Here is a 25,417-nt window from a genome sequence, read left to right on the forward strand (position 1 = left end):
CTCTGTCTCTCTCTCCCTCTGGCAATTAGATAAATAAAATATTTAAAAAAAAAAAAAAGATGCCAACTGCAAATGGAGACTTCCAAATCTATCCTTCAACCCAGGACCTTTCTTCTAACTTCAGACCCATGTGATAAATTGCCTTCTGATGGGACAAAAGGGTGGCTCAGTTAGTTAAGTGTCCGACTCTTGATTTTGGCTCAGGTCATGATCTCAGGGTCTTGAGATAGAGCCCTGCGTCAGGCTCCATGCTCAGTGGGGAGCCAGCTTGGGAATTCACTCCCCCTTTCTCCCTTTGCCCTTTCCCTTACTCACGTATGCACTCTGTCTCTCTGAAATAAATAAATGAAAAAATATATATTTTTTAATTGCCTTCTGATGTCTCCACCTGAATGATCCACAAGTATCCCAAACTCTGTATTTTCTAAACATAACTCATTTCCATGAGAGCTACTCTTGCGTTTAAATTCACCCTCATAATGGATGACATCACCTTACACCCATTTCCTGATCCAGAAACTTCAGTGTCATACTTAATCCTTTCTTTTATCCTATCCTCAGATTAAATCAATTGCCACATCCTCTTGAGTCCAGTAAACTGCTAAAAGTCAAGATATATGCATCTTGTATTCCCTATATCAAACATATATACTGTAATACAGCAACCACTAAAAACTACACACAAAGAGATATGGTAAATAAAAGAGAAAAATTTAAATAGAATAATAAAAAAAATTCAAAAACTCCAAAAGAAGTCAAGAAAAGGAAAAGCAAATAAAAACAGAAGTCAAAAATGAAAAAAATAAAATAAAATAGGAGACGTAAAGTCAAACATCCCAATAATTACAGTAAATGAAAATAACATAAACACACCAAGTAAAGACAAAGATGATCAGATTTAAAGTTAAAAAAGACTTAATTATAAGCTGCATACAAGAATCCCATCTTAAATTCATGACATAGGTAGGTTAGAATTAAAAGGATGAAAAATAATATACCATGTGAATACCAAGAAGAAAACTGGGGTGCCTCTATAAATATTGAAGCGCACCTCAGAGAAAAGAAAACTACCACTGAATAGTGATAAAAGGGTCAATCCACAAAAAAGATACAACTGTCTTCTTTTTTTTTTTTTTTTTGAGAAAGAGAGAGAGGGAGAGAAACAGAGAGAGAGAGAGCATGCATAAGCAGGGGGTAGAGGCAGAAGGAGAGGGAGAGAGAGAATTCCCAAGCAGTCTCCCCGCTGAGCATGGAGACCAACGACGACATGGGGCTCAATTTCATGACACTGACATCACGACATGAGCCAAAATCAAGAGTTGAACAATTAATCAACTGAGCCACCTAGGTACCCTAAGACACAGCATTCTTAAATGCTTGTATCTAACAACAGAGTTTCAAAATAAGTAAAAAAACTACTGAGCTGGAAGGAGAAATGAACGCATCCATAATTATGTTTGGAGATGTGAATATTACTCTCTTACTAACTGACAGGACAAGCACAGAGAGAGTCAGCAAGGATAGAGAAGAACCAACTCCCCATCAAGGAGCAGGATCAAATCTACTTTCACAGAATACTTCATCCAAGAACAGCAGAATTCACATTCTTTTCAAATGCCAAGGAACAGTCACCAAAATAGACCATATTCTGGGTCACAAAATAAATTTGAAAAATTGAAAACTCCTAAAAGATATCCCTGAAGATAGCAGACTTAAATTAGAAATTCACAACAAGAAGTGATCTGGAAAATCCCGCAAATACTTAGAAAACTAAAAAACAAAACAAAACAAATTTGTAAATAATCCATGCATTAAAGAGGAAGTGTCAAGGGATATTAGGACAGTTTGAAATGAAGGAAAATGAAAACATATCTCCACATGTGTGGGATAAAGCTAAAGCAGTGTGTAGGGAGAAATGTAGTTCATTAAATGCAAGTATGTGGAAAGGTGTCCTATAGGTGTCACAATCCACAATCTAAGATTCTACCTTATGAATCTTATGAGGGGAAAAAGGAATAAAATACACCAGAAACAATCAGAAGGAAAGAAATACTAAAGATATATATAATAAAGGTCAGAAATCAATGAATAGTAGAGGAAATTGACCAAACCAAAAACTGCTTCTGTGAAAATATCAATAAAATTGATAAATCTCTAGCCAGACTAACAAAGAAAAGAAAAGACTTGTGTTACCAATATCCAGAGTGAAATAGAGACTATTACTACAGACCCCACAGACGTAAGTGGAAATGAAGAAAAAATACTATGAACAACTTTACACACAAATTTGATAACTTAGTTGAAATGAACTGATTTATCAAAAGCAACAAACAAATCTCACCCAAGAAGAAATAGATGACCTTAATATTCCAATGTCTAAGAAATAAAATAAGTAGTTTAGTATATTCTGAACAATATAACTCCAGGACCGTATGGCTTCATCAAAATATTAGCAAACCGTATATATTTGTGTGTGGCTTTACCCATCCCAACCACCCAAGTGAGGGTTATCTGGGGAGTACAGTCTGGGTCAACATTTGAAAATCAATATAACCTACCACATTAATATAATAAAGAAGAAAACCACATGATCATACTATCTAATGCAGAAAAAGCACTTAAACAGCACCCAGTATCCATTTGTCATTTTTTTTAAGGCTCTCAGCAAACTTAGAAGGGATCCTCCTTAACCTGATAAAGGGCCTCTACAGAACACTGAAAGCTAACATCACACATAATGGTGAAAGGTTAAATGCTTTCCCTAAGACTGGGAACAAAGCAAGGATGCCCACTCTCATTATCGACTCAACATTGTGCTGTTAAGTCCCGACACTGGAAAAAGGCAAGTAAAAGAAATAAAAGCTATACAGATTGAAAAGAAAGAAAAACTGTATTCACAGAGGCTATGATTGTCTATACAGGAAATTCCAAACAATCTACAAAAAAGAAAAAATTTCCAAAACTAATAGGTGAGTTTAGCAAGTTTGTAAAATAGAAGGTTGGTATATAAACTGTTATTTTTAAATGCAATTATTAATCGTATCTATATATACTATCAATGAAGAATTAGGAGCTGAAGTTTTAAAAACAGTACCTTTGTGATAAGTCCTTAAAAAATAAAATATTTAAGTGTAAGCCTAACAGAACATGTATGGGATCTGTATGCTGAAAATACATAAACACAGATGAAAAAAACTTAAACAAAAAGACACATCATGCTCACTGATTGTGAGACAACATAGTTCAGATGTCCATTATCCCCAAACCAACTGTAGCAAGAGCTTTTCTGTAGAAATAGAAAAGATCTAGAAATAAAAAAGATAATTCTAGGGTGCCTGGGTGGCTCACTGGTTAAACATCTGCCTTTGGCTTAGTTCATGATCTCCAGTGTCCTGGGATAGAGTCCTGCATCAGGCTCCCCGCTCAGTGGAGCCTGCTTCTCCCTCTCCCTCTCTCCCAGCTTGTGTTCCATCTCTCACTGTCTCTCTCAGTCAAATAAATAAATAAAATCTTTAAAAAAGAAAAAAAAGATAATTATGAAATTTATATAGGTATGTAAAAAAAACAGCCAAAACAGTTTTGATGAAAAAAACCAGAGTTGGAGGGCTCACACGAACCATTTTTAACATTTATTATAAAGCCACAGTAATAAAGACATTGAGGTGAGGTATTAACAAAGGACAGATACATAGATCAATGGAAGAGAATAAAGAGTACAGACAGGGACCCACATAAACATAATTGATTGTTTTTCAACAAAGGCGTGAAAGCAATTCAATGGAAGAAAGATAGCCTTTTCAACAAATGATGGTGGAACAATTAGACATTCATATGCAAAAAAAATGAATCTCAACTTACACCTCACGCCTTATACAAAAATTAACACAACATGATAATAGATAAACTGTAAAACATAGACCATATTTTACATGGTAACATGGTTTTACATGGTTTTACAAGACAGGAGAGCTCTCCATGACCTTTATTTAGGCAGAGTTCACAGATATGACACCAAAAACATAGCCCATTAAAAATTATTGATAAATTGGACTTCATGAAAATTTAAAACTTTTTTTCTGCTATGAGAATGAAAAAACAGGCTACATATGGGGAGAAAATAGTTGCAAATCACATATTCTGTAAGGGACTTTTATTCAGAATATATAAAGAAGGCTCCAAATTCAGCAGTGATAAGACAAAAAAATGGGTCAAGTATTTCAACAGCAACTTTCCCAAAGAAGATATATGAGAAGTAAGTAAGTGCATGAAAAGATGCTCAACCATCATTTGCTTATGGAAATGCAAACTGAAACATCACCATTATGCACCTAATAGAATGGCTACAATTAAGGGATGGGGACCCACCTAACAATACTACGTGCTGACAAGGATTCAGAGCAACTAGAACTCTCATCCACTGTTGGGAAGAAGAATGGTCCAGCCACTCTGCCCTTCAGCAAGTGATAAAGAAACCATAGATCATCAACACAATTTAATACTAATAAGAAAAAATAAAAGTGGGGACGCTTGGGTGGCTCAGTTGGTTAAGCAGCTGCTTTCGGCTCAGGTCATGATCCCAGCGTCCTGGGATCGAGTCCCACGTCGGGCTCCTTGCTCAGCAGGGAGCCTGCTTCTCCCTCTGCCTCTGCCTGCCATTCTGTCTGCCTGTGCTCGCTCTCTCCCCCCTCTCTCTGATAAATAAATAAAATATTTTAAAAAAAAAAAGAAAAGAAAAAATAAAAGTGAAGTATTGCCACATATAACAATGGAGATGTAATTCAGAAGCATTAAGTTGAATGAAAGAAATCAGAATCAAAAGGTTCTGTGGGGAACCTGGGTGGTTCAGTGAGTTGAGCTTCTGACTCTTGATTTTGGCTCAGATTATGATCTCAGGGTCCTGAGATCAAGTCCTCCCCATGCTCAGTATGGAGTCTACAGGAGGATTCTCTCCCTCTCCCACTCCCTCTGCTCCTCCCCCTTCCATGTTCACTCTCTTTTCTCAAATAAATGAATAAATCTTTTTTTTAAAAAAGGTTACATATTGTCTGATTCCATTATATGACACTATAGGCCAAAATTATAGGGACAACCAAAACCCCATAATTTTATACCCAGTCAAACTTTCATTTGTATAAAGGAAATGGCAGCATGTAGACATTTTCAAATGTGTGTGAACTTAGGAGCCAAGACACATTGTGGGGTTTTTTTCCTTCAGATTTTTATTTAAATTCTAGTCAGTTAACACAGTGCAACATTGGTTTCAGGAGAATTCAGGGACTCATCACTTACATATCGCACCCAGTGCTCATCGCACCCAGTGCGCCTTAATGCCCCTCCCCCACCTAGCCCCTCCCCCACCCATCCCCCTCCTTCCACCCTCAGTTTGCTCTCTATATTAAGAGTCAAAGAGACAGTGTTTTGTTTTTTTTTTTCCTTTGAAGTATTTATTTATGAAACCCAGACAATAAAGAGATAAACCAAAGTAAAGAATTCAGGAAACAGACAGTGGTGAGCACAGAATTATTTAAATACATAATCAAGATGAAACAGCTCCAGTAATGAGGAAGTCAATGTTCTAAAATCTTGACAACAGAAAAATAATTAACAAAAATTTGCAAGTTTACCAGGAGAAAATGAAAGGATTTTTAGGGAGGGGCTAATGCCATCATATTTCTCAACAGGGAGTGCTTCATACCCTCTTGAATAAAAACATAATTAGAAACCACTCTAATCTTGTATGTCAGTTGTAATTCAATAAAAAAACCTACCCTAATCATTTGTGTTTTTATAATTTTTTTTCTTAAACCGAAAGTGATTTTTGAAAAACATTAAATTTTGAAGTAATTCTAGAATTAGGGAGAAGCTGAAAAAATAACACAGAAGATTATGTGTGTCCTTCACAGGTTTCTCCTAATGTTAACATTTTATATGATCATTCATATAGAGTTATCAAAACCAGGAAATCAACCCTGATATAATATTATTAACAAAACTACAGACCTCATTAAAGTATTGCCAGTTTTCCCAAGCTTGTCCTTTTTCTGGTCCAGAATCCGATCCAGGATGCCACATTGCACTCTGTTGTCACTTCTCCTCAGTAATTTCCTAAGAGAGAGTTGTTAAGACATCATATCCCTTGTGTGGGAAAAAAAAGCATTTGAAAATCAGCAATTACTTCAATTTCACTTCAGTTTCTTCTTTTTCTTTAAAGTCAGGTAAAGTTAAATTTAATACTCTATTTGAAATGCTATTGCAATAACACCAGCGTCATGTGAGTTGAGTAAGAGATTAATATCTCAATATTCTTCAGAAAAAACTAATCAAGGTTCTGAGATGCTCTTTGAAAACCCTTATTTAGCCAGAAAATAACACCATGCCTGGGAACGATTGTAGGCAATGAGAAACCTTTGAAAAGTTATCAAGCACAGAAGGGAAGTGATTTGTTTGCTTCAAAACATACCTGTGGCAGCTATGCAGGGAATGAATTAGGGGGTTCACCCAGGAGGGAGGCAAGTTGGTAAGCTGGGAGGCTGATAACACAACATGAAGACCATGTAGGAATCCATCTGGTTCTCAGTAACAGAAACTCCAAGTGTCAGTGGCTTACCCAAAGGAGGGGTTTCCTCTTCTCACAAGAAATTTAGAGGTCAGCAGTTAGCTATTTCCCCCAAGAATCCAGGATTCTTTTTTTTTTTTTTTTTTTTTTTGTGGTGGGGCGGTTCTTTCTTTCTGTTCTATCTTATTACTTCATGGTTCCAAGATAGCTACCACAGCTCCAGACATCATAACTATGTTTAAAGAAAGAAAAATTCAGGCAGGGTAAAAGGCAAGCCCCCATGAGACTTTTGTTTCCCTCTTCTTGGTCACAACTGCCGCTCTTTGCTCACTAAGTGCAAAAGAGGCTGGGAACATGAGTAGCCTGAGTTATAATGGACATTAGAGACACAATGACACTTCCAGTGTAGAAGAAGGAAAGATGTACATTTGGGGTAAGCAATTAACAATGTCTGTCAGACAGGTGTGACATCAAGAGCCCCAAGCTATGTCAATGAATGGGAGCTGGAGATGAGTGGGTTTTACATATGAGATATTTAGAAGACAGGAAGGGCAGAACTTGGTGACCGACTGGCTCTCAGGGATGAGGAGGAGAGAGGAATGAAAGATGCCTCTCCTGCTTCTGAGTTGGCAGAACAGGTGAATGGCAGTGTTAGGACTCCAGGGGAAGATGTCACCTGCTTCCTCCTTGGGGATTCCAGTATACTGAATGAGTATACTGGATGAGTCCTATACTGATTCCAGTATAGGAATGTGTTCCTTGGTGAATTTTTTTTTATTTATTTATTTGAGAGAGAGACAGTGAGAAAGAGCATGAGCGAGGAGAAAGTCAGAGGGAGAAGCAGACTCCCCATGGAGCTGGGCGCCTCATGCGGGACTCGATCCTGGGACTCCGGGATCATGACCTGAGCCGAAGGCAGTCATCCAACCAACTGAGCCACTCAGGCGTCCCCCTTGGTGAATTTTTAAAATAATAACCACCATCTAATAAGCATATAAAATGGGCCAGGTATGGTATTAACTGTTTTATTTGCATTATCTCATTTAATCTTTGTAACAACTAACGACTCAGTGCATTTGGCCTGTTTTAGTCATTGGAATATCACTAGTGTCCAGGAAAGCACCTAGAACATAGAGTACTCTTAAAATATTAAATAAGGGATAAAAGACCAACTGGATTATCATTATTTAATAGGTGAAAAATCGAAGGCTCAGAGAAATTTTTTCAAAGGCTTATTTATTTTAGAGTTGGAGGGAGGCTAGAGGGAGAGGGAGAGAGTGAATCCCAAGCAGGCTCCAAGCTGAGCTCGGAGCCCCACTCACAGCTTAATATCATGACCTGAACAAAAAATCGAGAGTCAGACACTCAACCGATGGAGCCACCCAAGCGTCCGTGAGATTCAGGGAGGTTAAAGAGCTGCCTCACAAGGTCACATACCTGTAGACTGGTGGAGTCAAGAGCTCAGTTTAGCTCTGTGATTTTCCATCATGGTTTACCACCTTCCTGTTAAACTAAGATGTGAAACTCCCACTTCGGAGACAGTGCAACCACAGGGAAATTGGAAGCTTTCCAGATACCAAATCCTTTCATAGCTTCCAGATCAGACTTCCCAGTGTCTCCCCCACCCAGTCGTTTGTCATTCTAACATCCTTAATGCACTCCAGTCACTCTTTGCTCACTCTGAGGTCTTCTCAACCTCAAAGCAGTCCTTGGTTTCCTCTTGCTGCCCTGAAAGCTCCATTTGGCTCCCAGGTGGATGGATGGCTCTTTCTCACCCATCAACTCTCAGAAGCCATCCCTGGCCCCAAGACTAAGTCAAGTTCCCCAGGGATAGGATCTCCATACACCACCTACCCCTTTTCTACAGCACTTCTCGGGGCCTGTAACTAAAAAGATACAGGCATGATTACCTGCTCATTTTCTGAACTCAGGCTAGAATGTTTACTGTATTTCTAGTGTTCAGCACAGTGTGTGGCACACAGCAGATGCCTGAAGGGATAGACTCTGATGGACTTGTGGATATGATGGATGGATGGTGGGTATGATGGATGGATGGATGGATATAATGAATGAATGAACAAATGGCTGGAGGAACACTCTGGATGGATGCTCTAGGTAAATACCAGATGCTATGTATGGACAGAAAGACAGCAGGATAGATGGGTGGACAGATGGATGGATGGATGGATGGATGGATGGATGGATGGATGGATGGAAAGATTTCCTAGACCAGCTATCCCAGAAGGGTCTCTATCTCACCATCCAGATTCCTTGGGCTGCGGGTTTTGATGGCTCCTTCTTCCTTTGCTGACAAAGACTGCCTGATTGGATCTCACCTGAGCCCACACTTCTGGGAAAGTAGCCAAAAGATTCCAAATCTGACTTGGGTGTGCAGCAGCAAGAAACTGTGGGCTGGTGTGGAAATATCCTCTCCCTGGGGAGAAGGTGGGCCCATGGCAATTATGCAGCAGAAAGGGTTCTCGAAGTCAATCTGTCTTGCACAACAGGTTAGAGTTAAATTTGACCTGAGCCATGAATCACGCTGTCAGGCTCCCATTCAACCACATCACTGAGCCAACAACCTTTGTGAGTGCTACTATTTATACGGATATAAAAACATGTATTTACACAGACAGGGGTATGGGCGCAACTGAAGCATTCTGATTAATTGTATCCTTGGGGAGCAAGACTTCTTTTGTCACTCTTCCTTTCAGTAGAAGCTGGTTCAAGGATGTAGAGATGGAGAGCTTTGAAAGGCCAGGAGTGGAAGGTGTGGTAGATCATTGATTCACTCGGCAAACACTTCCTGGTACCCACTCTGGGACAAGCCCTTGGGAGTGGGAGTGGGAGGCAGAGGGTATGAAATTAATAAGACATACTTTTTGCCCCCATTAAAGTCTGCAGGTGCTGCTGACTGACAGGAGGAAGGATGGTGGGTGGTTGAGGATTTAGACTCTTGTAATCAGGTAGATGGAGATTCAAATTCCAGCTTCACCTTGTACTTGCTGTGTGACCTTGGCAAGGTGTGTCAAGTCTCTGAGCCCAGGCTCTCACGTCTATGGGTAAAAAGAGTTATAAACTCTGCCTTCCGGAGTTTGTGTGAGTCTGGAATGATACAATGACAGTAGAGCCCAGCACAGAGTAAGCACTCAAGAATTTCCATTATCGGCCCGTCATGATCATAGCTAATACTTTTTCTAGGGTTCCTTATGTGCCAGGTGCCTGGGCTAGCTTGCTTATTCCTCACAATGGCCCTAGGGAAGATACTCTTACCTCACCTCCATTTTTCAGATGAAGAAAGTGGGACACAGAGACATTAAGTGACTTGGTGCTCAAGGTTACACTTCTACTAAAGAGTGGGAAAAGCTTTGAACTCAGAATACAAATGCAGATCTGGGGTGGGGGTCAGAGAACCACCCCAGGATTTCTTTAGCACCCTTCCAGCACCCTTTTCTTAACTGCGGTGATCCTTCTGGGGACATTGCTTCTTTGATCATTATCATTGCTAAGAGCCCAGTGTTTCCTAGGAGCCGTACTATGTGGTGTTCACGGTTTGAATATGTGCTCGTAGAGAAAAGATTCATAGAAATAGTGATGAAATGAACAGTCTAACTCAAAAAGCATCATGCAAGGAAAGGCTTGAACTCCAATCAGGCTCTGATGTCACTCTCCTGCCATTGGGTTTGGACCACTCACTTCCCCTCCAATGCCCTCTCAGCCTCTTCTTTAGCAAACACCTCTCTGGTCACTGTTTTGTTTTGTTGTTGCATTGTTTTGAATATAGTTGACACACAATGTTACATTTGTTTCGGGAGTACAACATAGCTATTGGACAAGTTTATACATGACGCTATGCTCACGGAAAGTACATGGACACATCGCTACTATAATACCATCAACTCTGTTCCTTATGCTGTGTCTTTTATTCCAGGATTTTTTTCATTCCATGACTGATCACTGTTTTTAACATTTTCCTAATATTAATCTTCGTAACAATTCTAGGAAGGAACGATTTTATCTCCATTCTGTGGATGGGAAAACTGAGACACAGAGAGGTCAGGAAACTTGCCAAGGTCAGACAGCTGGTAAGGACAGAACCAGGATTCAAACCAGGCCACCTGGCTTCATGGTCATCAGTCCTCTTACGCATGATGTTCCCTGTCTTTACTCGCCTTATCACATTCTACATATCCTCCCAACAACCCACAGTGGGTAAACATTTTCATCTCTGTTTTACAGATGAGGATGCTGATGCTCAGAGAGGTAACACCACTGACCTGAGACCTCTGGGTCATGAGTGGGCGGTGCCCCAAGATAGAGGCCAGGTCTGCCGTAGTGAGGTGTTCTCCACACAGCTGCACTGGGATCTTCCTGGGGCACAAATCTGATCAGGCCACTTGCCGAAAAGATATAGGCATTGGCTCCTTGCCGCCCTCAGGATGAAGTCCAACCTTGCTACTTGGGTTGACCTGATGACCAGTGCGCTCCTACCCGGTCACTCACCATTCTGGCACCACGGGGTCAAAGGAATGACAGGCACCTCCCAAGGGTGCCAGACCCTCTGTCCCAGTTCAGCTGGTATCCTGCTCTGCTGCCCCCACAGAGCCTGGAACCTCCCACTCCACACCCTATGGAAACAGAAGTGCCCCACCCCCACCAAGTCCCCGTGACTTCCATGGGGCTGTGCCTGGTCGCCTCCGTTGGCTGTATCTGGGCCACTGTCTCTGATATCTCAGCAAACTCCACAGGCAGCCCCCACTACGACCACCACCAAATCCAGAGGCACACCCACATGTCCTGAAGGGTTTTCTGCTAGCTGGAAACAGCCTGACCCTGCTAGATGCTCTGTAAGGACAGAAGGAGGGAGAGCGGGAGTGGAAAGGGTGGGGATTGAGGAGGGAGAGAACAAGGGAACAGGGTGGGAAAGAAGGCAGGAAGGAACCTCTGGGTGGCTCAGGTGTTGTCAGGTGACGATCACAGGATCCTGGGATCAAGTCCCATATCATTGGGCTCCTTGCTCAGTGGGGAGCCTGCTTGTCCCTCTGCTTCTCTACCTGCTTGAGCATACTCACTCTCTCTCTGTCTCTCTGACAAATTTAAAAAAAAATTTTTTTTAAAAAGGGGAGTGGGGAGCCCATGGATAGTCCCTTACGCCATCACCATTCCTAATTCATCTGAGAACCAGAAGAGATGCCCCGCTTTGCTCAGTTCCCACATTAGAGCAATCACCTCTCCATGGTTAAGTGATGGTCTTGAGGGTCTCATATCTTATCCCCCTGAGAAAGCCCATCCAGCTGTTTATTTTAAATAATGACAGGGCTCCCAAAGGCAAACTATGCCCAGGTCCTACCCCAGACCAACAGAAAACAAATCTGCAGGATAGGACCAAGGCATTGGTAGTTTGAAAATGTTTCCCTTCCATCCCCCCCACCACCCCTGCACCATTTCCACTCCCCTTGTGTGATTACCTCTCCCTGGTCTTTTAGGTTTCTCTTCCTCCAGGAAGCCCTCCTATTATCATTCTCAAAACCCAAGCTGGGTGTGCCTCCCCTGAGCTCCCACAGCACTGAACATTACTATATTCACACTTACAGCGTGCTGGTAAAACTGTACATTTACTTTATTTCCGCCTCTGAACCTTGAGTGTTATATCCAGATTGTGTCTTATTACTTGCACGTGTCCCCAGAGTCTAATACAAATGTCTACCTCATTGTAAAAGGCCTTAATAATGGAAATAAATGGGTGAATTGCACATTGAGGATGCTTCTAGAATTTTACTCCTGTAAATAACAGTGAGCATCTCCATAAATAAGCCTTTTCTTGGGTTTTAGAACATTCCCCCAGAAGTAGGGCTACCAGGACAAGGACATAAAGATTCATGTGTCTCTTGCTATAGATAGATACATGTGTCTTGCTCCATACTTTTCTGTTCCCTCTTCTTTATTAAGACCTGGGATATGCCACCCATAGCATTTGGGTAGGACTGACTTGCCTTTAATCCCTTGAGTAAATTTTCTGTTTAATCCAATCAGGATATCCTATCACTCCCCACACCCACCCCCTGCCACAGACAGCAATGGATTTAAGGAGAATTACGTGATCCAAGCTAGACCCAAGGGGCCAACTAGACTCAGATTCAACACTTCTTTTTTTCACTGTCAGGAAAATGCATGACCATGACCAGACCCAAGAAAGCAGAGAGCTCCAGTGCTGGTGACATCAATTTTGTGGCCATAATGGGAAGTCCCATTGCTTAGTAAGGATTATCACCACCCACCACCCCCAGTCCCCCGCAAGGAAGCAAAGGTGGGAAATGCACAAAAGGAAATTGACCCTGGTCACACTGCTGCTGGATTAAGCCTCACCTGAAACTTCTCCACCTCTCAGCTTTTGACTTTTGTTAGTCAATAAATTCCCTTTCTTGTTCAAACCATGTTAAGTTGCTTTTTTAAAAAAGATTTTTTTAAAGTATTCTCCACCCCCCGCAACAGGGGGCTCGATCTCACAACCCTAAAACCAAGCGTCACACACTCTACTGACTGAGCCAGCCAGGCGTCCCTGAGTTGCATTTTGTTTTTTACTTTCAAACATAAGCAACCGAATGCATATACTACAGACTGCCAGATTGTTTTTCAAGGATTTTTCCACGTTGGCAATTAAGCGGAAATTGTTTTAACCTGTTTGATAAGACAGCTGCTTCGAAGAACTCAATATTTCAGGAGATCGGGGTCACAAAGACTCTAGGACATTGACTCATTCGTATTGCTCCCCACCCCAGCGAGTGGTAGAATAGAAGGTCAGACAATATCTGTCACCGTGACCTAGAGAAACAGGTAGATGTGAGACCAATTTCTGTTCCCAGATGGTGCTGTGGGTTTTTTTTATTATTATTATTTGTTTGTTTTTATGCCTGTGACTTTTAAGAATAACCTTTCCTGTTGGTTTTTCTTTTTCAATTCTTAAATATAAAACAAACCTGTTCATTGCAGGATAATCAGAAATATCTGTGTTTCAACTATCTATTGATGTTAACAAACCATTCCAAAATTTCACAGCTTAAAATAATTTTATTATGCTCCCAGATTCTGTGGGTCAACAATCTGGAAAGGATACTGTGGGCATATGGTATATATTAGTACCACCATGAGCCATCAGTTGGGAAGACCCAAAGGCTGGGACTGACTTGACTGCTGGGGGCCAAATTATCTGGAGGTGTCTGAACTTGATGCTGAACTTGATGTCTGGTCCTTGATGCTGGCTGGTCCTTGATGCTGCCTGGCTATTAGCTGGGACCTCAGCAGGGGCTGTCAGCTAGAACACATACACAGGGACTGTCCGTGTGGCCTGGGCTTCCTCCTAGCATGGCTGCCTCAGACTTCTTACATGAAAGCTCTGGGCTCCAAGGCTTGTGCCCCAAAAGAACTGGACTCAAGCTCCATAGCATTTTATGACTAAGCTTAGGAAGTCACATAACATAACTTTCACCATACTTTAGAGGACATTCAGTCACTAAGGTCCTCCAGATTCAATGGGAGAGAAAATAGACCCCATCTTTTGCTGGCAGAGGTATCGAAGAATTTGTGGAATGTTTGGGGTTTGGTTGGAGGGGGGCCTTGGGCATGTTTTTAATTTACTACACTATTCAATCAAAAAGAAGACAAAAAGCAACAACATAGCTCTCGCCACCCAGAGAAAATCACAATCCACATCTTGGTGTCTACTTTTATAGTACTTTTTAAAGGCTTTATTTATTTGAGATAGAGCGAGAGTGAGAGAGAGAGAGGGAGAGCACAAGAAGGGAAAGCAGACTCCCCGTTGAGCAAGGAGCCCGATGTAGGGCTCCATCCCAGGACCCCAGGACCATGACCCGAGTGGAAGCAGATATTTAACCAACTGAGCCACCCAAGCACCTAATACTTTTTTTTTTTTTAATGAATCTTTTTTTGTTACTGATTTTTATAAAACTGGGCTCGTTTTAGTCAAGGCTCTTTTACTTTAAAGTCAGAGAAATCCAATTCAGTCTAATGTAAGCAATAAAAGAAATGCGCTGGCTCATAGAATTGAAAATCGTAGGGGCTGACTTCAGGAGCGGATGGATCCAGAGCTCAGTGAATGTCATCTGAATCTGTCTTCCCATATCTCCTGGTTCTACTTTCCCTTGATGGATTTCATCCCAGACAGGCTCTCCCACATGGAGGCAAGAAAGGGATACCACAGCTCTTGGCAAGCATGGTTCTCGGGCCTTAGGCCAATTGAAAGAGAGTCACTTCTCTCCTGAGGGTTTTAGCATCATCTAGGGATGGTCTTCACTGGTCAAGCTTGAGTCAGGAGCACAGGGCATCCTGGCATGACATGGCCTGCCCCGAATATCCTGAGGAGATGAAAAGCTCACATCCACTCCAGGGACCATATAATACATGCAGTTTTTGTTCCCTGGTTTTCTCAAATTTACTTTATATTTACACCAATGAAAAAACTTCCAGAAACATCATTTAGAACAACCGCTTAGCCCTATCAGCAGATGCATCCTTATTTATTTACGAATTTGTTGCTGGACGTAAGCTATTTTCAGTTTTTCACTACAACTATCAGTCTAGCTTGCCTTTTAATTAAATCGTTGCAAGAATCCACTAAATATTATATCTGGATGTGGAATTGCTGAGTCCAAGGACACACATGTTTTCAATGCTCTTGATGAATTTTTTTTTTTTATTTGTCAGATTCCCTTTATGACAAGTTGTAGCAACTTCTGCTCCCACCTCCATGATTTAAGACTGTTGATATCACCCTGCCCAGACCCATACTGGATACTAAAACTTTAAAAACAAAATCTTTACCAAACAGATAAAATGTTATTTTGTGGTTTTCTTTTCTTTTCTTTTTCTTTAAGATTTTATTTATTTGAGAGAGATCACAAGTAGACAGAGAGGCAGAGAGAGAGAGGAGAAAGCAGACTCCCCCTCTGAGAGAGAGCCCAATGCGGGGCTCAATTCCAGGACCCTGAGTTCATGACCTGAGCCCAAGGCAGAGGCTTTAACCCACTGAACCACCCAGGTGCCCCTATTTTGTGGTTTTCACTTGTTTTTTTTTTTTTTCCCTTATTGCTAGGGAGGCTCAGTGAATTTCACTTCCTTCCATCAATTGCATTTCCCAGGAGAGAAGCAAAACACCTGTGAAGGTAACCCAGCTCAAGGCCCACAGCGCCCAATCCCTCAGCGGCAGCGGGAAGTAACAAGAGTGCTATCTGTGGTGACAATTTTAAATAATAGTGGCCACAGTAATAGAGCCTCCAAAATTATCAAGCGTTGTGCCCAACACCGTACGTTGGCCATAGCGTCTGACCTCCTGGGACATCATGGGTAGCCCCTTCCACTGGGGCCCCCTCTGGTAGACGGGGAGCTTTGCTCAGACCTGGGTTTCATGGCTATGAAATCCTCTCGGGATTTCCGCCAAGGTGTTTCTTTACTGCGCCCTCTGCAGAAAAGTCTCCATTTCATCCCCTCCCTACTCAGCCCCTTCACTTCCAAACCAGACAGTCGCAGAAAGGAGGCAGGTGTCTTACCACACAGACAGTCTGGCCAGCTTCACTGTCTCTTGTTTTCTCTCCTCCTCCCAGGAGCAGAATCACCCCTCTCTGTCCACACAGCAACACATGGATCGCCCTGTGTGGTTTCAACACGCCTTAGTTAGGGGAGGTGACTCTCATCCTGCCAAGGTTATGAAGGTATTTATTTCCATACACAGAACAGGAAAGAAGTGGAAAATAAAATGTTCTCTAGGCTTTCAACATCTATAAGGTAGGCAGATGATGTTGCCCTACTTTATAGATGAGAAAACTGAGGTTAAAAGAAATACCATCATTTGCCTGCGGTCTTCCAGTTACATGGGCTAATAAACTCTCAGGGATGCTGCTCCCAGAGCCACAAGAACCATCTACTCACCCTAAACTTACAGCACGTCTTCTTGCCCCCAGGCCTTCCCTCCTGCAGTCCCCCCAACCCCCGTTTCTCATTCACCATCCCACACCCTCCCATTATCCCAGTATCTGCTGTGCCAAAAGGCCACATCTGCATCCTGCTGCTGGCCAAACAGAGCCCAGCCCCTAACAGCTGGAAGGATCAGTCACAGACACAAGTCCCCATGGGTCCAAAAGTTGAGCTGCTTGGGACCCCGAGGGCTCTCTGTCCAGCACTCCCCGGCGCTCAGCCTGGAGAACAAGAACAACCTAAGGAACTCAAGAGTGGCTCACAGCTCCTCCGGACAGAGGTGAGAGCAACCTGTACTAGGGCTGGCAACTGACTCATTCACCCAGATCCCTTCTCTTCTCAGCTCAAACAGCTCCTGATGCAAAGCTAATGCTCTCCTCTGCCTCCTTGTGTGCCTGTTCTTGGGGGCGGGGGCTTTGGGTAGATCTCTGAAAAGCAATTATGCTTATTACTGGTTAGGATTTCAGAAACCTTCTCTGTTTGCTGAGTGCATTAATTGCCAACCCTTTCCATCACTCATGCTTCCTGACAGCCCCATTTTGCAGGTGGAAAAATGTGCCGATGCAGGGAGCAAGGGGAAAAGGCTGTAACAGAAAACCGAAGATGGAAGAAGGCCTGGAAGACGCTACGGGTGTCCATGGAGTTCCCAAGCCTTCACCCTGGACATCTCAGTTACGTGAGCCAATAAATCCTCTCACTGAAATGGTTCCAGGTGAATTTCTTTCACTTGTAATCAACAGGCTCCTTGTTATGCCTCTTATATGTGGTGTCTTTAAAAAAAAAAAATAAAATATATATTATAGGGGCACCTGGGTGGCTCAGTGGGTTAAGCCTCTGCCTTTGGCTCAGGTCATGATCTCAGGGTCCTGGAATCGAGCCCCACATCAGGCTCTCTGCTCAGAGGTGAGCCTGCTTCCCCCTCTCTCTGCCCACTTGTGATCTCTCTCTCTCTCTCTCTGTCAAATAAATAAATAAAATATTTTTAAAAATAAAATGAAAAATATATTATAGGGATACCTGGGTGGCTCAGTCGGTTGAGCGGCTGCCTTCAACTCGTATCATGATCCCAGGGTCCTGGGATCAAGCCACGTATCCGGCTCCCTGGCCGGCAGGGAGTCTGCTTCTCCCTCTCCCTCTGCCTGCTGTTCTGCCTACTTGTACTCTCTATCTCTCTGTCAAATAAATAAATAAAATCTTCTAAAAATATATATATGTTGCAAAAAAATAAAATAGGAACTATATACATTTTTACTAATATATTTCAGTTTATCTTACAAACTAAGGGCTCATGTTAAAAATTGAAACCATCCATCTAAGGTATGGATTTGGGGTTAAACGTGGGCATGCCCCCTTGCAGATTCCCACTTCAGCCACAGCCACAAGGGTAAAGTGAAGGAGAGAGGCGACAAGGGCTATCGAACACAGACGCTCTGCCGCAATGGACAAATAGTGAGCGACACAGCAGAGCGGACAGCTAAAACCTGTACAAAGCAGCAGAGAGCAGGCGAGTCATCTAATTTGTGCCCCGATCCCCTGAAAGGCTCAGAAATGCCAGGTGTCCTACGCTTTCTAAAACAGGGTGTAGACAGGTCAGGAAATGGCCGGAGTGTTAGAAGTCTGTAAAAAACAGCTGTTAGAGGCCTCTGCCTGAGGACCCCTCACCCCAGCAGAAGATTAAAGGGTGTCTTTGTGGGTTAAGGCAAGAGACTTTGGCTGTGGGAGTCTCCATCCGGAAGCCAGGCAGGAGCCAAGTTCAATGAGAGGTATAATCTGAAGGCTGAGGCCCCGCTCTCCTTTCTACTCTGAACAAGTCAGGCTTTCCCCCACTAGGCCATTGGAAGATTCTACTGTGGACAAAGGAGCAGCGGATGAGAAAATGCATATCAATACTCAACAGCTTTGCTCAAAGAAACAGCCCAGCCAGACCAGTCCTTTTCCAGGCAACACCCTTCTCCAATGCATTTACTCACGTGCATAATCAGTTACAAAGGAAGGAAGACTGTAATTACCCACACAATGCTGCCTTGTGCTTTTTTAATTTAATAATGTGCAGTGGACATATCCCGCGTCTGTACGTGTAAGTCTCTTTGTGCAGCAGACAGATCCGTATGAAGAACAAGATATCCATGCAGTCTCCAAGAATCACGCCACAGGTTACTTATTTACAGGGCGAGGAGTGTTCTTTTCCAATGAAAAATCCGAGGACTGCTGCTTTCGTCAAAGGATCGAATTTGGTCTCATCTGTGAGGGATGCTCTAACACCACACGCTTCTTTTGTGATGTACTAGCAAGCACGCAATGACTTGCAAGATGTTCCCACCAAAAATGCACATCCAGAATCTAGCCAGGAAGGAACAGACAAATCTAGAATGTGACATAGTCTCCTAGACGCTTCAAAAATGTCAGTGTTATGAGAGGGATCCTAGATGGGAAGGAAGCTAGCTGGAAAGGACAGTTCAGAGAGAGTTTGGGAAATTGGCATATAGGATGTAAATCTGAATACAGAATGGATGGAATGTATGAAAGTAGTACTGTTGTCATTCTTGAGTATGGCACAGACATGGCAAATTGTTGGCTATTGATGAGACCAGGTAAAGGATATGTGGGTGTTGGTGGCCCAAATCTTGCAAGTTTGCTATAGGTCTAAAATTTTTCACAATCAAAAGCTAGGGGATGAGGGATTGGCTTCTGGAGACTATACGTGATCGATCCATTTGGGCGGGCGACTCAACTTCACGAGCGTGTCCTCTGTCAAGGGGGATAATAATAGAGCCTACCTCACAAGCCTGTTGAATTAAATGAGATAATGCCTGCAAAGTGCGTATCAGAGTTCCTGACATACCAAATGGTAACTGTCACAATCATCAGCCTCGTTCTCTTTAATGGATGCATAATTCCATTGTCTTGAGTTTCTCTTGATTTGGCAGGGAAGTCATCGCCCAGCTAATGAGCTGTGCTATTTTCTTGTCAGCTCCAGATAGCGTGGCCACAGACGATGCCGTCTACAAGGGATTGGAGCAGAAAGAGGTCTTGCCCCGACGGTTGAATTTGGATGCCTGACCAGTGGACTGCTTCCCTTTCCCTACCTCCTTTGGGTGAGAGCTCTCTTTTCAAAGGAGCACCCATCCAGAGTGGTGTGATTTGGGATAACTTTGCTCTTTCTACTTCTGCTGAGGCAGCCGCCCACCCAGTCCTGGATAACAAACGCCCTTTCTTCCTGGCTGCGGTGGTTACTGTAAGCATCATCTCAGACAGGGTCCTCCCTAGGAGTCATTTGCCAGCACCATCAGGAATACCTACAGTGAACCGGAAGCATAGACATAGATGTAGCCCAGCCCCGGATAGAGGCAATCCTCAGGTCTAGAAGGGGAGACAGACAATATGGAGATCCAGCTCCCTAGTACCCCAAGTCCCCCAAAGATCGCTACTTTTCACTTCTCTGTCATTCCTGCAAACAAGGCACCAAAACTGAACTCAGAAACCTACTTTATCTGCAAGAGAGAGGTTTTAAGTTTGCCTCAGAAAGACCTGCGAGGAGCAATTTCCTCCCAATTACCACTAGTTTCTCAACGCTGTTCCCTTGGGAGGCTTTATAGAGGGGCGATGGTGCTGGCTGATAATGTCAGGGGATCTGCACTATTAAGTAACTTCTGGAAATCCCCGAGGCTTAATGACAATGCTTTTCCTTTGAACTCCAAACTTCTTCTTTTTTTTTTTTAAAAAGCATTCTCCAGCTATTTCATTTTATTGTGTTCAGGCCATCCTTTGACGCAAGTGGGACAAATATAGTCCTATCCGTCCCTGCAAGAGCAGAGGAGGTGGTGCGGTGTCGTAGAGAAGAATGCGGGCTCTGGCGTCAGACCGCTGCAGTCACTCTTGGCTCTGCCAATTAGCAGCTTTGTAATCCTGGGCCAGTGACTCGGCTTTTTTTGAGCCTCAGTTCTCTCTCCTGTGAAATAAGGGTTAAAAAAGTACCTGCTGTGTGGCATTGTGGTAATGCTAAAAGGAAATCATGAATGCAGGGGCAAAGCCTGGCACATAGTAAGTGGTCAATAAGTATTAGCTATTATTATTATTGTTATTGTGGTTGTTACTGTCACTGCAGACAGTCCAGGGATGACAGAGGTAGATAAGCAATCATGGATGGCTTTCAGGCAGAAGCATAATATTAGACATGGAGGTAGATACAAGGGCCAAGAAAATTGTCCCTGCTCTCCAGGACCACAGAACTAGGTTAGGAAAGGGGAAAAAAATCAGGAGCAGGCAAATAATAATGCCAACAATTAGAAAGGGGTCTCCTATCAAAGATGTTTCAAGGAGGCATCAACACACAGGCGCACAGTGTAGGCACTGGCGTGAGCTCCACAGGGTCAGATAGGAACTCATCAGCAGAGAATCGAGCCCCAGGAGATGCTCGAGTGAACACATATATACATATACACGTTCGAGTGTTCAGAGTGAGGACATTTGTTACAGACAGATGTGATTTGAGAAGTGCCTTGCCAAATTCTCACGGGGAAGACATGCCATGAAGTTAGCCTGGCTTAGAATTCAGGTCTGTCTGACGCCAAAGCTCCCAATCTATCTGTGACATCCCACTGCCTTCACTGATTTCTGCCTACATCTCCACGGTTCTGAAGCATGGTGGGTGGAGAGGTTGGAAGGATAGGTGGATGGCATATGGCAGGTGGATGGAGGAGAGAGGGTAGATGGTGCTTGAATGGATGATGGGGGATAAAGAGAAGGATGGTGGGAGGAAGAAGAGGTGGGTGGTGGTCAGATGTGCCGTGATTGGATGGGTGGCTGATGGGAGGAAAGGCAGGGGGTTGAATGGGTGGGGGGGATGGAGGAACAACAGATAGATGGACAAAGACACAGACTTGCTTTATACATAAAAGCTCAGGAGATGTACACTATATAAAGAAGTTTTAGAATATAGGTGAGGTTCAGGGGGGTGGAATCTGGAGCTGACAACCAAGAAAGAATTCTTTAGACATCTTTGGTGCAAAATGGTGGTTTAGTAAAGCACGGGAACAAGACCCGTGGACGGAAAGAGCCACTGCCCGGGGCTGTGAGGGCTGGCAGGTTATGTATGATGGTGTTGGGGAAGGTAAGGAAAAAGGGAGGTTTCAATAAAACTTTCGTATGCTAAAGACCTGCAGGATACCAGATACCAGAGGCCTTGCCATTATCAAGGTCAGGTTTTTTTCCCCTTCTTAGCAAGGTATTAACATTAAGATAGTTGGGAGATTCCTAAGGAATGTCACATATGTCCCACCCAGGAGTGGGGGTGGGGGAAGGTTGCACACGGTGTCAGCTTGGGTTGTCAGGATTGTCAGCTCGGCCAACCTTCTGTTGCCTCATGATACAGATGAGACACTAGCCTGGAGTGAAGTTCGAACGACAGAGCGACAAGGTATAGTCAGGTACTTAAGAGCTCAGTTACTCTTTGTCAACATAATGACTCCATGGTAGTTCGTAAGTCCTATAACTGAGTACTTACTATGTGCCAGAGCCTGTGCTAAGCCCTTGAGAGGGATTATGTCACAAAAATGCTGAGGTCGTTGCTATCATACTCCTACAGAATTGGGAGTTCAGAGGTACGTCTGTCTCCAGGTTGCACAGCAAGTAAACAAGTTGGCAGAATCAGGACTTGGACTCAGGCTGTTGAAAACCCCAAACTCCTGTGCTTACCCACTGTGATGGACCTTCTTCTCAGAAGAAGCATCAGAGCACCAGCTAAGGGTCAAGACATTTTCCCAGGGAAGAATACACCAGGGCTGAGTCTGAAAAGCCAGGAGAAGGAAGAGCTGTCGAGGCAGAAAGTGCAGAAAGCCCAGCACCAAGGAGCCATGACAAATCCCACCCCATGGGAGAGCAAAGCAGGAAAAGAGATGAGGCTGGAGATGTAGGCTGGGACCACGTCAAGGCGGGCCTCAAGTGCCATATCTAGAATAATTAATAGTAATATTAATAGCAGAGTACTATGAGTCAAGCATTCTGCTAAGTATCTTCCTTGTATTAGCTCATCTGATCTTCTTAAATATGTGAGCTCAGTTGCTACTCTTTGCCCAATCTGCAGCTGAACATCTGAAAGACTGAGTCACTGAGCTGTGTGAAGGTCACACAGCTGAGAAGTGGCAGAACCAAGCCTCGAACCCACATCTCTCTGACTCCACGATCCGTGTCTTAACCATGATGCTGGACTGCCCTGTGTGAGCTTGAACTTAATCCATTCCACAAGGGTTTGGGCTTCCTCCTGTCCAATGGGAAGCCATTGGAAATTTTGGAACAGGGAATAACCTGATAAAACACATGTCTTTGAAACATCCCCAACGATGCAAGTTGGACAGAGAAAGACAAAACTGGCCTCTACTGTAAGCCCACCTTTGATTGGCCTCTCCTAAGTGCCTCATTCTGCCTAGACAACTTGGAGCTCACCTCCTAGCCCTCGGTCCCCACTCATTGGGTCAGAGGCCAAAACAACAGCTTCTCTATGGGCCCGTAAGCAGGACCTGACCCTCACTGGGCCTCAAATTCCTGATGGGAAGGGGGTATCTCCTCCATCTTAAAAAAATATCTCTCCAGGTGCACCTGGGTGGCTCAGTGGGTTAAGCTTCTGCCTTCGGCTCAGGTCATGATCTCAGGGTCCTGGGATCGAACCCTGCATCACGCTTTCTGCTCAGTGGGAAGCCTGCTTCACCCCTCTCTCTGTTTGCCTCTCTGCCTACTTGTGATCTCTCTCCTGTCAAATAAATAAATAAAATCTTTAAAATAAAAAATAAATAAATAAATAATACCTGGTTTAAAAAAAAATCTCTCCAGCTCTAACATTATACTTCCCTCGGATGTCCTCTGGGGCTAGTCCACTCAATGTGTCACTTTTAGCCACTCATAACAGCCTTGGGAAAGTTGACATCTGCATTTTTCCCCACCACCGTGAAATTCCAATGGCTTTTCCTCCCAACATAGAAGAGTTATTTTGGGCCATGGTTCAATATAAAGCTTTGTTCTCCCAGCCCTTGTGTGTCATCACCAGCTTGTCGCTACAGAATCCCCTTCAAGACACCTTTGCCTTCCGGAGCCACTAACTCCAAGGGGAAGTTATTTATAAGCCTCTGACGGTGCATAATTGCTGATTGTGTCTGGCTGAGGGGTTGTCAACAAGTAGCCTTCCGCTGGAGACTGGCTTTCTCAATGCCAGCAGATGTGTCAACTGTCACTTTGTTGAGACTCTGGGGAAGGTCTATTTTCCATTTAAACTCAATGGAGGTAGTGGCAGGGATTGTAAACCAAATGGTGAACACTGCCACTGGCCTGTGCCCTGAGGCGTATTCAGGTAGGCCTGGCACTCTCAGTCCTTGATGGAAGGGCAAGTTCTGATGAGCCGGATTTTGTGGTATCCAGAGGTATGGGCTTGGAACCAGACTGCCTGGGTTCAAAGCTCAGCTGGCCCCCACTGGCCTGAAGAAATAAGGAGACCACAAAGCAGTGGTCCTTAAAGAGTGGTCCCCAGCTTTATGAGAGACCTTGTTAGAAATGCAAATTCTCAGACCCTACCCCGACCCGCTGAATCAGACTCTCTCAGGGTGGAGCCATAAATCTGGGTTTTAAGAAACCCTCTGTGTGAGGGGCGCCTAGGTGGCTCAGTGGCTTAAAGCCTCTGCCTTCGGGGCTCAGGTTATGATCCCAGAGTCCTGGGATCGAGCCCCGCATCAGGCTCTCTGCTCAGCAGGGAGCCTGCTTCCTCCTCTCTCTCTGCCTACTTGTGATCTCCGTCAGTCAAATAAATAAATAAAATCTTTAAAAAAAAAAAAAAGAAACCCTCTGTGTGACACTTGTGACATTAATACACAATGACATCTGGATGACATCCCTTCCTCCCTTTGTCCTAACTGGTCATCCCCCAAGATGAATGAAAATGGCAACATTCCCTGTGTGACTTAGGGTGGGCCTTTTCCTTTGCCTGGGCCCTTGTCTCCATGATGAAATGGGTGAAAATACAGGGCTCGCGTGGGGAGTAGGTGATATTAAGACTATGACAAGCCTCAATGGCCTCTCCCACCTCTCTTTTGTCTTCCCATGTTACCTGAGGAAAATGTCCCTGGGACAAAAGGCAGCCCCACCTGATTCCAGCTTGGTTCACTGGCTTTGGAAACATGCGGAAAAGAGAAAGTGAAGAGAAAAACCAAGGGAGACGAGTGACTGGGTGGCTCTCAGCAGGCAGCTTCCTCATCTCTGAGATCCAGTTCCTCCCAGCCATTAATAAACATGGCGGCCAAGGGCCTTCCATCCAGATGACTGGGGGAAGAGGAATGGTTTCTAAATGATCAAGACTCAAATCCTGGTTCCAGCTGAGTGACATGGGCAACTTGCTGCACCTCCCTGAGCCTTTCTGTAAGACAAAAATTATCATCCCTCCATTCAGGTGGTGGAGACAAGGAAATGAGATCTCTGACCAAGAGGCCCTTCTCGAGCACATACTGTGTGCCTGCTTTGCAGACAGAAAGGTGACAAGACAGAGGGACACCTGCCCCTGTGAAGCAGATGTTCCAATGAGGGAGAGAGATATTCAGCATCCAGTTACCAAGCTAATTACCTTACTTCGGCGGTGATCCAAACATGGTGGCAGAAGAGGGACTCACTCTGATGCGTGAACTTTGAGACAGGTGAGGAAATGGTAATATTTGGTCTGAGAGCAGGAACTCCGCAGGCAAAATTCCAGAACCCTGAAGTCCGCCTTGAGAATGCTGAGCACTAAGAAGCTATAAAGGATTTTCAGCAGGGGCATGAAGTGATAGTAAATCTGAGCTTTTTTGAAAAACCCTCTTATTTAAAAAATAAATAAATAAATAACAGACTATACCAAGTTCT

At 43.6% G+C, this 25,417-nt stretch overlaps 1 long non-coding RNA gene across 1 annotated transcript; it reads right to left on the minus strand.

Annotated features, from left to right (window-relative positions):
* Positions 1–5,459: 5,459 nt before the first annotated feature.
* Positions 5,460–25,294, minus strand: LOC116595157. Its single transcript, XR_004287542.1, has 3 exons — positions 25,143–25,294; positions 6,608–6,788; positions 5,460–6,105 (listed from the first exon to the last, which is right to left on the minus strand). It is a non-coding gene; the product is annotated as an uncharacterized LOC116595157 (long non-coding RNA).
* Between the last annotated feature and the right edge of the window lie 123 nt (positions 25,295–25,417).

Source organism: Mustela erminea, chromosome 7, assembly GCF_009829155.1.
Source record: "Mustela erminea isolate mMusErm1 chromosome 7, mMusErm1.Pri, whole genome shotgun sequence".
Classification (NCBI taxonomy): domain Eukaryota; kingdom Metazoa; phylum Chordata; class Mammalia; order Carnivora; family Mustelidae; genus Mustela; species Mustela erminea.